This window comes from Lepidochelys olivacea (assembly GCF_965140295.1).
Source record: "Lepidochelys olivacea isolate rLepOli2 genome assembly, chromosome: 3".
NCBI lineage: Eukaryota > Metazoa > Chordata > Testudines > Cheloniidae > Lepidochelys > Lepidochelys olivacea.
Genome location: NC_140413.1, coordinates 61,319,373 through 61,331,495, shown reverse-complemented (window position 1 = coordinate 61,331,495; position 12,123 = coordinate 61,319,373). Strand labels below are relative to the sequence as shown.

General features: G+C 45.8%; 1 long non-coding RNA gene across 1 annotated transcript in view; it reads right to left on the bottom strand.

The window, feature by feature from the left end:
* Nucleotides 1–10,724, bottom strand: part of LOC311517483 — a 48,031-nt gene extending 37,307 nt beyond the window's left edge. Inside the window, exon 1 of the long non-coding RNA XR_014710712.1 lies at nucleotides 10,532–10,724. This is a non-coding gene — a long non-coding RNA (uncharacterized lncRNA). The remainder of the gene's footprint in view (nucleotides 1–10,531) is intronic.
* Between the last annotated feature and the right edge of the window lie 1,399 nt (nucleotides 10,725–12,123).

Genomic DNA, 12,123 nt, shown 5'->3' with positions numbered 1-12,123 from the left:
TCTGCCTAACTAGAATTTCCATTATTTTTATTCCCTTTTTTATTCACAGGGATATTTGTATAAAACATAATGATCATTTTTGAAGTGTTCAACTCCTACTACTTATTCCTTTTCCCAAAGGCTATGTCTATACTTGTGATTGTACATGCTTTACATGTTTGTTGTTCAGCCATAACCCCAGTATTGTCCACATTTAAAGCCCTGAAGCATGTTCCTGAAGAAGAGTGCACAGTGCAAAACCCAACAGGCATGAGGGGTATGGGAATGTACATGCCTCTACTGTCAAATGGCCCCATACCTATTCTACAGTGCAGTGTGGAAGAGGGCAAAGGGTGTGTATCAGGTCACAGATATTGATAATCCTCCAGGGTCATTCCAACAATGCATATATCCCTTTGCTACCTGACCCTTACCCAAAAAGTATAAAGGTCCCTGACTCCCTGTTGCCAGCAGTCATAGTGAGCTGAGAACTCCAGAGAAATTATTCTGTGAACTCCTTTTTCAAAGAGACATTGTTAGGGGCACAAGAACAAACTATCCCACTGTGTAGGAAAGATAGAAAGTATGGAAAGAGACCATCCTGGTTTAACCAGGAGATCTTCAATGATCTGAAAAAAAAAAGAAAAGGAAAAAAAAAGAGTCCTACAAAAGTGGAAACTAGCTCAATGACAAAAGGATGAATATAAACAAACACAAGCATGTAGGAACCAGATTAGAAAAGCCAAGGCACAAAATGAGATTAAACTAGCTAGAGACATAAAGGGTAACGAGAAAACATTCTACAGATACATTAGAAACAAAAGGAAGACCAAGGACAAGGTAGGCCCATTTCTCAATGAGGAGAAGGGAAATGTGGCAATGGAAGAAGTTTTTTTGTTTCAGCTTTCACCCGAAAGGTTAATAGCGATTGGATTTCTAACATAGTGAACGCAAGTGAAAATGAGGTAGGATCTGAAGCTAATGAACTCCCACAAGGAAAATGATAAGACAAAAAATACCCCATCACCTGTAGGCAGAAGCGACACTTGGGGGGGCATGCAGGGTCAACATGCCTGCACAGATTGCTCAGTCATATGGTGTGACCCAGCCCCCTTCCTGCAGAGCACAAGACAGCGGGACAGGGAGAGGCAGAGGCAGGAGCCGAGGAACATCTGGGAGCTGCACAGGAGGGCTGCTGCTTTCCCAGAAGGGGGGGCTGTTTTCTGGAAGAGTAGGGCTGAGTGACTGAAGCTGTTCCAGGGTTGTGTCCCCCACTGCCAGCAGACCCTGGACCTGAACTTCAGAGAAGCAGACTTTGACTCCTTCAGGAAACTGATGGGCAGGATCCCCTGGGAGGCTAATATGATGGGGGAAAGGAGTCTAGGAGAGCTGGCTGTATTTTAAAGAAATATTATTGAGGGCGCAGGAACAAATCATCCTGATGTGCAGAAAGAATAGCAAATATGGCAGGCAACCAGCTTGGCTTAACGGAGAAATCTTCAGTAGCTTAAACACAAAAAGGAAGCTTGCAAGAAGTGGAAATATGGACAGATGACTAGGGAGGAGCATGCAAGGGTATAATCAGGAAGGCCAATGCACAACTGGAGTTGCAGTTAGCAAGGTATGTGAAGGGTAACAAGAAGGGTTTCTACAGGTATGTTAGCAACAAGAAAAGGGTCAGGGAAAGTGTGGGGGAGGCAACCTAGTGACAGATGATTTGGAAAAAGCTGAAGTACTCAATGCTTTTTTTGCCTCAGTCTTCACAGACGAGGTCAGCTCCCAGACTGCTGCACTGGGCAGCACAGTATGGGGAGGAGGTGAGCAGCCCTCACTGGTGAAAAAACAGGTTAAGGACTATTTAGAAAAGCTGGACATGCACAAGTCCATGGGGCCAGATGCAATGCAGCCGAGGGTGCTGAGGGAGTAGGCTGATACGTTTGCAGAGCCATTGGCCATTATCTTTGAAAACTCGTGGCGATTGGGGCAGATCCTGGATGACTGGACAAAGGCAAATATAGTGCCCATCTTTAGAAAAGGGAAGAAGGAGAATCCAGGGAACTACAGACCGGTCAGCCTCACCTCAGTCCCTGGAAAAATCATGGAACAGGTCCTCAAAGATTCCATTTTGAAGCATCTGGAGGAGACGAAGGTGATCAGGAACAGTCAACATGGATTCACCAAGGGCAAGTCATGCCTGACCAAGTCATGCCTGCCTTCTCTGATGAGATAACTGGCTCTGTGGATATGGGGAATGCGGTGGACATGATATATCTTGACTTTAGCAAAGCTTCTGAAATGGGCTCCCACAGTATTTTTGTCCGCAAGTTAAAGTATAGATTGGATGAATGGACTATAAGGTGGATAGAAAGCCGGCTAAATCATCAGACTCAACAGGTAGTGATCAATGGCACCATGTCTAGTTAGGAGCTGGTATCAAGTGGAGTGCCCCAGGGGTCGGTCTTGGGGCCCATTTTGTTCAATATCTTCATTGATGATCTGGATGATGGGATGGACTGCAACCTCAGCAAGTTCATGGATGACACTAAGCTGAGGGGAGAGGTAGATATGCTGGAGGGTAGGGATAGTGTCCAGAGTGACCTAGACTAATTGGAGGATTAGGCCAAAAGAAATCTGATGAGGTTCAACAAGGACAAGCACAGAGTCCTGCACTTAGGAGAGAAGAATCCCATGCACTGCTACAGGCTAGGGACTGACTGGCTAATCAGCAGTTCTTCAGAAAAGGACCTAGGGGTCACAGTTGATGAGAAGCTGGATATGAGTGAACAGTGTGCCCTTGTAGCCAAGAAGGCTAATGGCATATTGGGCTGTAGGAGCATTGCCAGCAGATCAAGGGAAGTGATTGTTCCCCTCTATTCAGCACTGGTGAGGCCACATCTGGAGTACTGCATCCAGTTTTGGGCCCCCACTACAGAAAGGATGTGGACAAATTGGAAAGAGTCCAGCAGAGGGCAATGAAAATTATTAGAGGGCTGGGGCACATGACTTACGAGGAGAGGCTGAGGGAACTGGGGTTATTTAGTCTGCAGAGGAGAAGAGTGAGGGGGGATTTGATAGCAGCCTTCAACTACCTGAAGAGGGATTCCAAAGAGGATGGAGCTAAGCTGTTCTCAGTGATGGCAGATGACAGAACAAGAAGCAATGGTCTCAAGTTGCAGTGAGGTAGGTCTAGGATGGATATTAGGAAAAGCTATTTCACTAGGAGGGTGGTGAAGCACTGGAACTGGTTAGCTAGGGATGTAGTGGAATCTCCATCCTTCACGGTTTTAAAGGCCCAGCTTGACAAATCCCTGGTTGGGATGATTTAGTTGGTGTTGGTCCTGCTGTGAGCAGGGGGTTGGATTAGCTGACCTCCTGAGGTCTCTTCCAACCCTAACTTTCTATGATTCTATCTATGCCCATGGGTGAACACTTCTCACAAAGTGATCACTCTATGTCTGAGCTACTAGTCATCCTCCAAGGAAAACTAACACTTTCAAACGATGAGCCTGGGAGCTTAAATTCATAACTTTGCTAGACATTAAAAATCATGGTCTTAATATGGACACTGGATTTATGGCTTGTTACAACAATCTGTAACCCACTAAGCCCCCTTTTTGTCCTATGGCTAGGAGTATTAATGAGCCACTTCACTTTGAATGGTCCCTTAGTTCATCATAAGTAGTTATTCTATCTGCTTGATCTTGTGTTTAGCTGCGACATTCTTAATACCTTCCCCAGACCTGAACAAGAGCTCTGTGTAGCTCGAAAGCTTGGTCTCTCTCACCAACAGAAGTTGATCCAATAAACGATATTACCTCACCCACCTTGTCTCTCGAATACAGATGAAGGAAATAAAAATAAATTAACAGTGAAGATATCTGACACTGAGCGGTGCTTTTACAAACCCTCCTCATCCACCGCCACCAATCAGTCACCCACTTGCAACCATGGCAATACTCATGCATAGAGCCGAATAAGTGAGGTGAGCAAGGGTGTCAGAAAACATTGTGCAGAAGAATGTGTTAATCCCTTCCTAAAACTTTACAGGACCATTAAAAAATTACTTTAACAGTGCTTAAATGCTCCCCATAAAGCAACCTGAAGCAGAGTGTTAACGTATATATTTTAAAAAGCCATTAAAGTGGCTTAAAAGTATCCAAGCACAAAACCACAGCCAAAGGTGGTGAGTTCTTGACACCCAATTGGCTGCTTTCAGTTAGTACATTAATGTTGGCTGCAGGGGACTGAAACCCACCCAGCTATGTCACAACACAAATATGTGTCAATGCTCTATTGCGCTTTTCCAGCTGTACCATCGTGTCACAATAGTGTCCCTCGGCACAGTCCCAAGTCACTTCTGGCTCCATACTGATCAACAAATAGCATCACAAATTTCCTGTGCCCATCAGGAACTAGGAACAGTGTGCACAGGGGTGGGTTGTGGCTACCTGTACAGGCTTTGAAAACCAGCTCTGTCATCTACCTGCTTGCTCTGCAAGTATTCCCCTTTAAACTTCCCATATGTTGTGCAAAGTACAACATGCCATGATAATGTGAACCGTGTTAGCTACACTGGTGTCTGGACAGGTCTGCAGGCATCACCAATGATCTTTCAGACACCCAAAGGTGCACTACACCACCATTCTGCAGCTACCCAGTCCCTTTTTGGTTCACATATTCACTGACCCCATCAGTGGGAAAAAATTGGGGATGTGTGTTCTGTCGATGGACCCTGCACAGCTCAGAAACCCCACCTCTGAAATCCCACAATAATGTCAGGTGTGAGGCTGGCCGACCAGGTGCCAACTCATGCCAAGGCCAAGGGTCTCACAGAACACTGACACTGACAAATGCATGGATGGAGACCAGTCTGGCTTATCTGTGAGTTAGTATAGTTAAATAGTTATTAGTGTAATAAGAATATGTTTGGTGTTTAGACTTTATGGAATGCTTATAGGATGCTGCATATGTTAATTCTACTTATAATATTTGCATCCCATGCAATACAGTAATACTTACTTGTTTGAGCTATAACTGTAAAATGCTTGTTCTGAAGCTATGTAACTCAAAAAGGAAAAATAAAGCTTCCCCTAATGCACAGTGCTGGATTCCTACAGAAGGAGTTATCTCCTGCCCATCAGACAGGACTGTTAAATCCAAATGGGTCATTGTGGAACAAAGACTTTCTTGATTGCTCTCTCCATCCAGCCAAAAAAAAGAGGTTACATGCTGAAGCACTTATCCCATCAGCTTGGACTCTAGGGAGATGGGGATAAAAATCCCTGACCAGAAGGAATTGGGGTCTCTCCATACTGTCTGGACTCTGAGTGGCAACGATTCCTAAACTTAAGCAAGAGATCTCAAGCTACTTGGCTTGCGTTAGCCACAAAGGACATAAAGCTTGGTTATTGTAGAAGCTTCTATCACCTTTTGAATTTAAGATTGTATCTCAATTGTGCATGTATGCTTACCTGCTTTAACCTTGTAAATAACTCATTTTCCCCCAGTTAATAAAACATTTGTTTGTTACAGGATTGACTGCAAGTGTTGTCTTTGGTGTGAGATCTAAGGTGCAAACCTACCTGGGATAAATGAGTGGTCCTTTGGGACTGGGAGTAACCTGAATATTTTGCCATCTTAGATGGTCACTTTACACCAATCATAGAGTCAAGCTTGCCTGCGTAGACAGATAGATCAGAATGCCCAAAGGGACTGTCTGTGACTCCATGGTAAGACTGTACAGCGCTGAAGTTTATACTTGTTCCTTGGTTGGTGAAATCTAAGTATAGAACTCACAGCCAGTTTGGGGTTTGTGCCCTGCTTCTTAACAGTCTGCCTTGGGGTTGGTATTCTTGCTCATGAGCCACTCCAGACACCGTGACATCACGGAGTTGTGTAATGGCAGCCACCTTTGGGTATATTACAATACTGGCAAATCTGTACAACCACCACCCTGACAGTTGACTTCCCAACCCTGGACTGATTTGCAACTGACCAGTAAATGTCAGGTGTTGCCAAATTCCAAAGGGCAATAGCCACCCACTTCTGCATTGCAATGGGTTTCCAAAAACAAGTGGTCTAGCAATGGAAGGTTGGCGCAAGCTGCTCACACAACTCCTTGAAGGTCTGCTGCCTCATTCAGAAGTTCTGCAGTCACTAGTCATCATCTCAGGTTTCTAAAATGATATGGTCCCACCATACCATATTGGTTCTCCGGGACTGGAAGCAGTGATCCACCCATAGGCATATAATTGTAATCCCGGTATTCAACACATTTATTCCATGGGACCCAATGGAATTTCATTTGCAGTCTGAGTCAGCCTTCTTAGGTGTCTCAAGTTATTGTGAACCCATTCCGTCCAGTATGCAGTACTGGACTGCACAGACATTTGTCCTGTGAGCAGTAGCAGGAACAGACCTCCATCACCAGGGACTTGCTCCATATCTTCAGTGCAGTTTGGCAGGAGAGATGGCAACGAGCTGCCGTCGCCAAGTGTGTGACGGAAGTGTGCAGTACCAGCAATATGCAGCAAGGCGTTTCCTAGCATGTTTCCTGTGACGGAAAGGACTCCAGGATCTGTCCCAGAAATGGTTGTGCTACTGTTGCATACTGAAGAGGGGCAATGTGGACATAGGTACATGCCTGTGCACAGTGAATACCCATGCCCAACACAGCATGTGTGGACACTCAGTGGGGTATGTGAACTAGCAGTACGGGGACAAGTGTAACACCGACAGACACCGGTCGTCCGCGGGCAGGATCGAACCTGGGACCTTTGGAGTTAAATGCATGAGAGGCTCTACTGCATGAGCTAAAAGCCACATGCCTCTTAGAGGTTAATGAGTCTGCTACAGCGTTCACTAAGTGGTCTTGGTGCCTCTAGCGGGGGACGAGCGCCACACCCAGGAGACATGTGGGTTACACAAGCACCCAGCAAGCAAGGGTAGCTGTAGCTGAAGTCATGGCACTCAGACATCGAAACTGATAGCTGGGGAGATGATTTTAATATCACACATAGAAGGAAAAACAAACAGGTAGGGAATAAGCAGGAGCAAATGAAACTGATCATCATTCAAATGTTCCTTCAATGAAAACAAGGGAAGAAAAACAGAACACACAGCGCGTTCAGGAATGTTTCTAAATGTAAATACAAGAACCTATGGTATTACAACAATGTTACTTAAACAAAAATACAGTAGGTGTAAATTTAAAGGTTCCGACAGTCATTCACTCATCCACATTGCGTTTAAATAATTCAATATACTGAACATTTAATAGCATAGCTACTAATCAAATGTATACATACCTATATGAGATACGGATGTTAAAGCCACTATGAAAATGTTAACATTTGCGTTCTCTACCTTGTGTCTAAATATGTAACCTTAACATCACATGTATATATATTTTGGCTTTTAATGCCCAGCATCTACCCTGCCATTTTTTTTAAAAGGAAACCTTGAGGGCAGGGGGAGATAGATACACATTAGTATTTAAATGCTCCCAAACAGGCTTTGAAGATGACACCTCATGCCACACCCTGCTTTCCTTACTCATAAATAAGGCTACAATTTAGTCATGGAGGTCATGGAAGTCACTGAATCCGTGACTTCCACGACCTCTGTGACTTCAGCCTACAGTGGTGGGGAGCTGCAGGGTCCCCCCCGCACCTGTGGGAGCAGGAAGCTGCAGTGTATCCCTGCTGCCTCTGGCGGCCCCCCGAGCTCCAAGCCGCTGCAGGTGGTGGGGGAACTCCGCAGAACCTGGCCCCCACAGGGGAACGCCCCATGCAGAGGCGAAAGTAAGCCGGTACGCCCTGGTACGGCGTACCGGTAAGAGCGGGTGCGCCGTACCAGGAGCGACTTTCAGAGAGGGCAATTTAAAGCCCTGGGGTAGCGGCGGGGCTCTGGCGGGGATTTAAAGGGCCCCAGAGCTCCAGCTGCTGCTACCCCTCCCCCGGGGCCCTTTAAATCCCCGCCTGAGCCCTGCTTCCGAGCCCTGGGGTAGGGTGGGGGAGGGCTCCAGCGGGGATTTAAAGAGCCCCAGAGCTCCAGCCACCCCTACTGCCCTGGCCCTTTAAATCCCCGCTGGAGCCCTGCTCCCAAAGCCCTGGGGTAGTGGCAGTGGGGCTCTGGTGGGCATTTAAAGGGCCGGGGCAGTAGCAGCAGCTGGAGCCCCGGGGCCCTTTAAATCCCCGATGGAGCCCAGCCACCACTACCCCAGGGCTCAGACAGCAGGGCTCAGGTGGGGATTTAAAGGGCTCAGGGCTCCGGCAGCTGCTACCACTGCGGAGCCCCAGGCCCTTTAAAGCTCTGCCGGAGTCCAGAGCCCAGGGGTAGCAATGGCAGCCGGGAGCCCCCAGGGCTCCTCAGTGATTTAAAGGGCCCTGGGCTCCACTGCGGTAGCGGCTGCTGGAGCCCTGGGCTCTTTAAATCGCCCCAACCCCTAGGGCTCCCAGCTGCCTCTGCAGCTGGTAGCTCAGGGGGTGATTTAAAGGGCCGCAGGCTCCCAGCTGCCACTACTGCAGCTGGAGCCCTGGCCCTTTAAATCAAGATTTAAAGGGCCCAGGGATTTAAGGCCCTGCCTCTTCCGGCTGAGGCCACGCCTCATCCAGTTGAGGCCACGCCCCTTGCTCAGGACTCCAGCATACCGGTAAATCCTCTAACTTACATTCACCCCTGGCCCCATGCTCCCAGCCCCAAAAGTGGTGCGGCAGCCCCTGAGCTTCTGGCTGTGGCAGGCACTCCTAGAGCTGTGGGTACTGAGGGGAGGAGTTCCAACACCCAACCCATGGTGGGGGCCCCGCAGCTCCTAGCCCCTGCGCAGCTGCCCCACTGCAGGTGGTGTGGGCACCCACAGATCCCCATTTTGTCACAGATATTTTTAGTAAAAGTCAAGGACAAGTCACAGCTTCCATGAGGTTTTCTATATTGCCCCTAACCTGTCTGTGACTTTTACTAAAAAAAAAAAAAAAAATCCATGACAAAAATCGTAGCCTTACTCATAAACCCTACTGAAATCAAATGAGACTACTTGTGTTGTGATGAGAGGAGTCTGAAGAATAAACAAGGAAATTGTAATGTTTGTTTAAGGAAATAAGATGAACAAACTGTGGGACCATTTCCTATCTGAGGGAATAGTTGGGAAAAATGGACTGAAATAAAACACAATGGCAAACCTCAGCTGGAGAGTGTTAAGCAAGTGGCAATGGCATTTGACGAGCGGGTAAACATAATCAGGAGAATGACAAAAGGGAGAATAAAGAGTGCAGAAGAAAGGAACTAGGAACTACTCTGCAGCTGTGCTTGCCAGTATGTTTGACCTCCAGAACAGGCACATTTAATGAGAAAGGCACAAAACCTTTGAAGAAAGTCTGGGAAAACAGCAAAGAGAAACTGAGCATTCAAAACCACTTCTAAGGGAAATATTCCAATTGTTTCCAGAGTGGCATAATCTGTTAAAAGAAACTCCCAACCATGAAACAGTCAGGAATGAGACTTCTGCCAGCTACTTGTGGAAACAGCAGCATGAGGCATTCTGAGAAGTGGAGTTTTGCAGGCGATTGTGATGCAAAACTGGGGTGAAGATTAGATGGGCCTGATGGAAAAAAAGTAATTTTTATTTTGAGAGATGGAAAGACGATAAAATGTTGCTTCTGTATTATATCCTTGGAAAGAAGAAGAAGTGGCTAACCAAAACAGATGAGCTTGTACAGATAAAGAAAAGCGATCTAAATATTTTAAATCAAAATTACTCTTTTTATCAATACAAGGGACTCAAAGCTAAGGAATCCTATTTCCTAAAAAATAAATGTCCAGACACTGATTTCAGTAATCATTCCCGATTGTTGTTTAAATAACATTAACGGTGTTCCAATGGGCCTGATTCAAAGCCCCCGAAGTCAATGGTAAACTTTCCATTGATCTCCAAGGGCTTCACCTGTGCCCCTATGCCCTAGATTTTTGAAATAATAAATTATCCAAGTTATAGACATGTAACTTTAGCGCCCTCACAGCCAAGATGGAGTCTGCTCTGCAAGCAGCTCTGGCCAAGAGACAGTGCACGCAGGAACGCAGCAGGAAAAATTCCCTCCACCCCAGGGGCACCTGTTCCAAACTGCCCCCCACCCCCCCGCAGAGTGAACACGCACACCCACAGGAAAAGTACAATGGATATAACAAAGGGAGATATTTATTTACAGAGGGATGAGAGGAGCAAAAACAACAAGGGGAAATGTAGGGGGAGCAGTAGAACAGGGTTACATCCAAACCAAGGCCCCACGGGCCCAGTGGTAGCACAGTCTGAAAGGGCAGACACTGAGCAATGTGTCTGCACACAGAGTTCAGGAGGCCTGAGCAAAGTTCCAGTCCAGTGCTGAGTCTTGGGTGCTCCTGGTCGGCTTCGGCGGCAGTGAACTTTCCCCCCACCACCCCTCTGGTGCCCTCTTCTGCTGCTCTCTGCAAAGCCACACAGAGCGACAACCTCCCCACTTAACTAACTAGCAGCCTCCCTCCTTATTCCCAGTGCAGAGTCCCAAGCCCCAGTACTCACAGCCCCATGCAGCTCTGGGCAGCAGTGATACTGGGTCCAGCTCCGGCCTGTCCTTCTTGGGCAATTCCTCCCTGGTACCGTGCTGCTCCTCCTGGCTCCCGTCCTGGGGTGTCCCCGATCAGCCGCCCTGTCCTTCCCAGGCTTCAGGCAGGTTCTCTCCCCTTCACTTTGTCCAGGGCCTCCCTGCTGCAGCCCTTCCACACCCCCAAGTTTCCCTTCTTTCTCTCACTGCTCCCCCTCCCCAGTAGGAAAAATATTTAAAGGGGCCATGCTCTCTAAACCCCAAGGGGTTACAGACACATGAAACCTAAAGCAATGTGATGTGTTCTAAATGAGTTTTACTTTAGTGATAATACTTTTCTAGCAATCTGAGTAAAGTGCATTCCAACTATTTTAATTGATGGATAGGAATAAACTGCCAAGATACAACTGGGAAAGAGGTGAATTGTCAGCAATGCCGAATTGAGATTAGTTAAACTCAAGGACTTAATTTTAGATATGTTTGTAACTGAACATGAGTCATATAATCACATCAACCAGTCAAGAGGCAAGAGACTTTCTAACTATAATTATCCAGACTGTCCACTGTAAGACAATGAAAGTCAAGAACAATGTCAATATTGTAACAGATGATGTCAGATCATACCAATATTTAACAGATTGTAGACCATGTATTTTAGTAGTAAAAAATAAACAGACAATATGGACTTTGCTAATATTGTAGCAAGTAAAGTTACCCTCCCATACCCCATTAAAATAATCTTCCATATCAAACCCAAGTTTCTTACCTTAGAACATACATTTTCAGGACAGTTTGTGGTAATGGCTATGCAGCTAGTTCCCTTTATGGTCAAACGATGCCTCGTGAAGATCTCACTCAGTTCTAAAAATTTATCACAAAATATATAGCTATAATTTAATACTGTGCAGTTAAATCTGAATTTTTAAATATCTTAATTGGAAGGATTTTTATAATGGGAGCATTCGTGTATTTCTGATTAAAAATGGAATCCAGTCGCATCACACAACCATTGCTTAAATATTTGAGAGAGATTTAAGAGACAGCAGTGTGTGTTTGCGCACACAAATGCTCACACATCCCCATGTTGGTATTCAGAGATCCATAAAGGTAGGAGGCTTGAACATTCTAAGCAATGGTACAACAACAGGGGTAGAGTACAATCCCACTTAGAAAGTACATCAGCTAATAGGTATCAATTCCTTTACCTCCCAAGTTTCTACCAAGATCTAGTCAATCAAAAATGTCATAGTATTGATGTGACTTTATAAAATTGAAGTTTTTGGTCTGTTGACATATTATTTAGTAATCCAACTAGCTAGTGCTGAATTCATTTAGATGGAATATATGGGCCAAAGGTCTTAACATAATGCAATCACGGTCCTGCAGTAAATAATTTTAAACAAGGTTGGGGTTTAGTTTACAGAAATCTTAACCTACTTAGTACCAACTGTGACAGGGTCGGGCCAGATGGCTACAGGAGAGTGATTTTTTTTTTTGAAGCAGAAAAGAATTTTATTTGTGTAACACTTACAAAGAAATCACCAAAAAGGATCAAGAAAAACTATGCAAC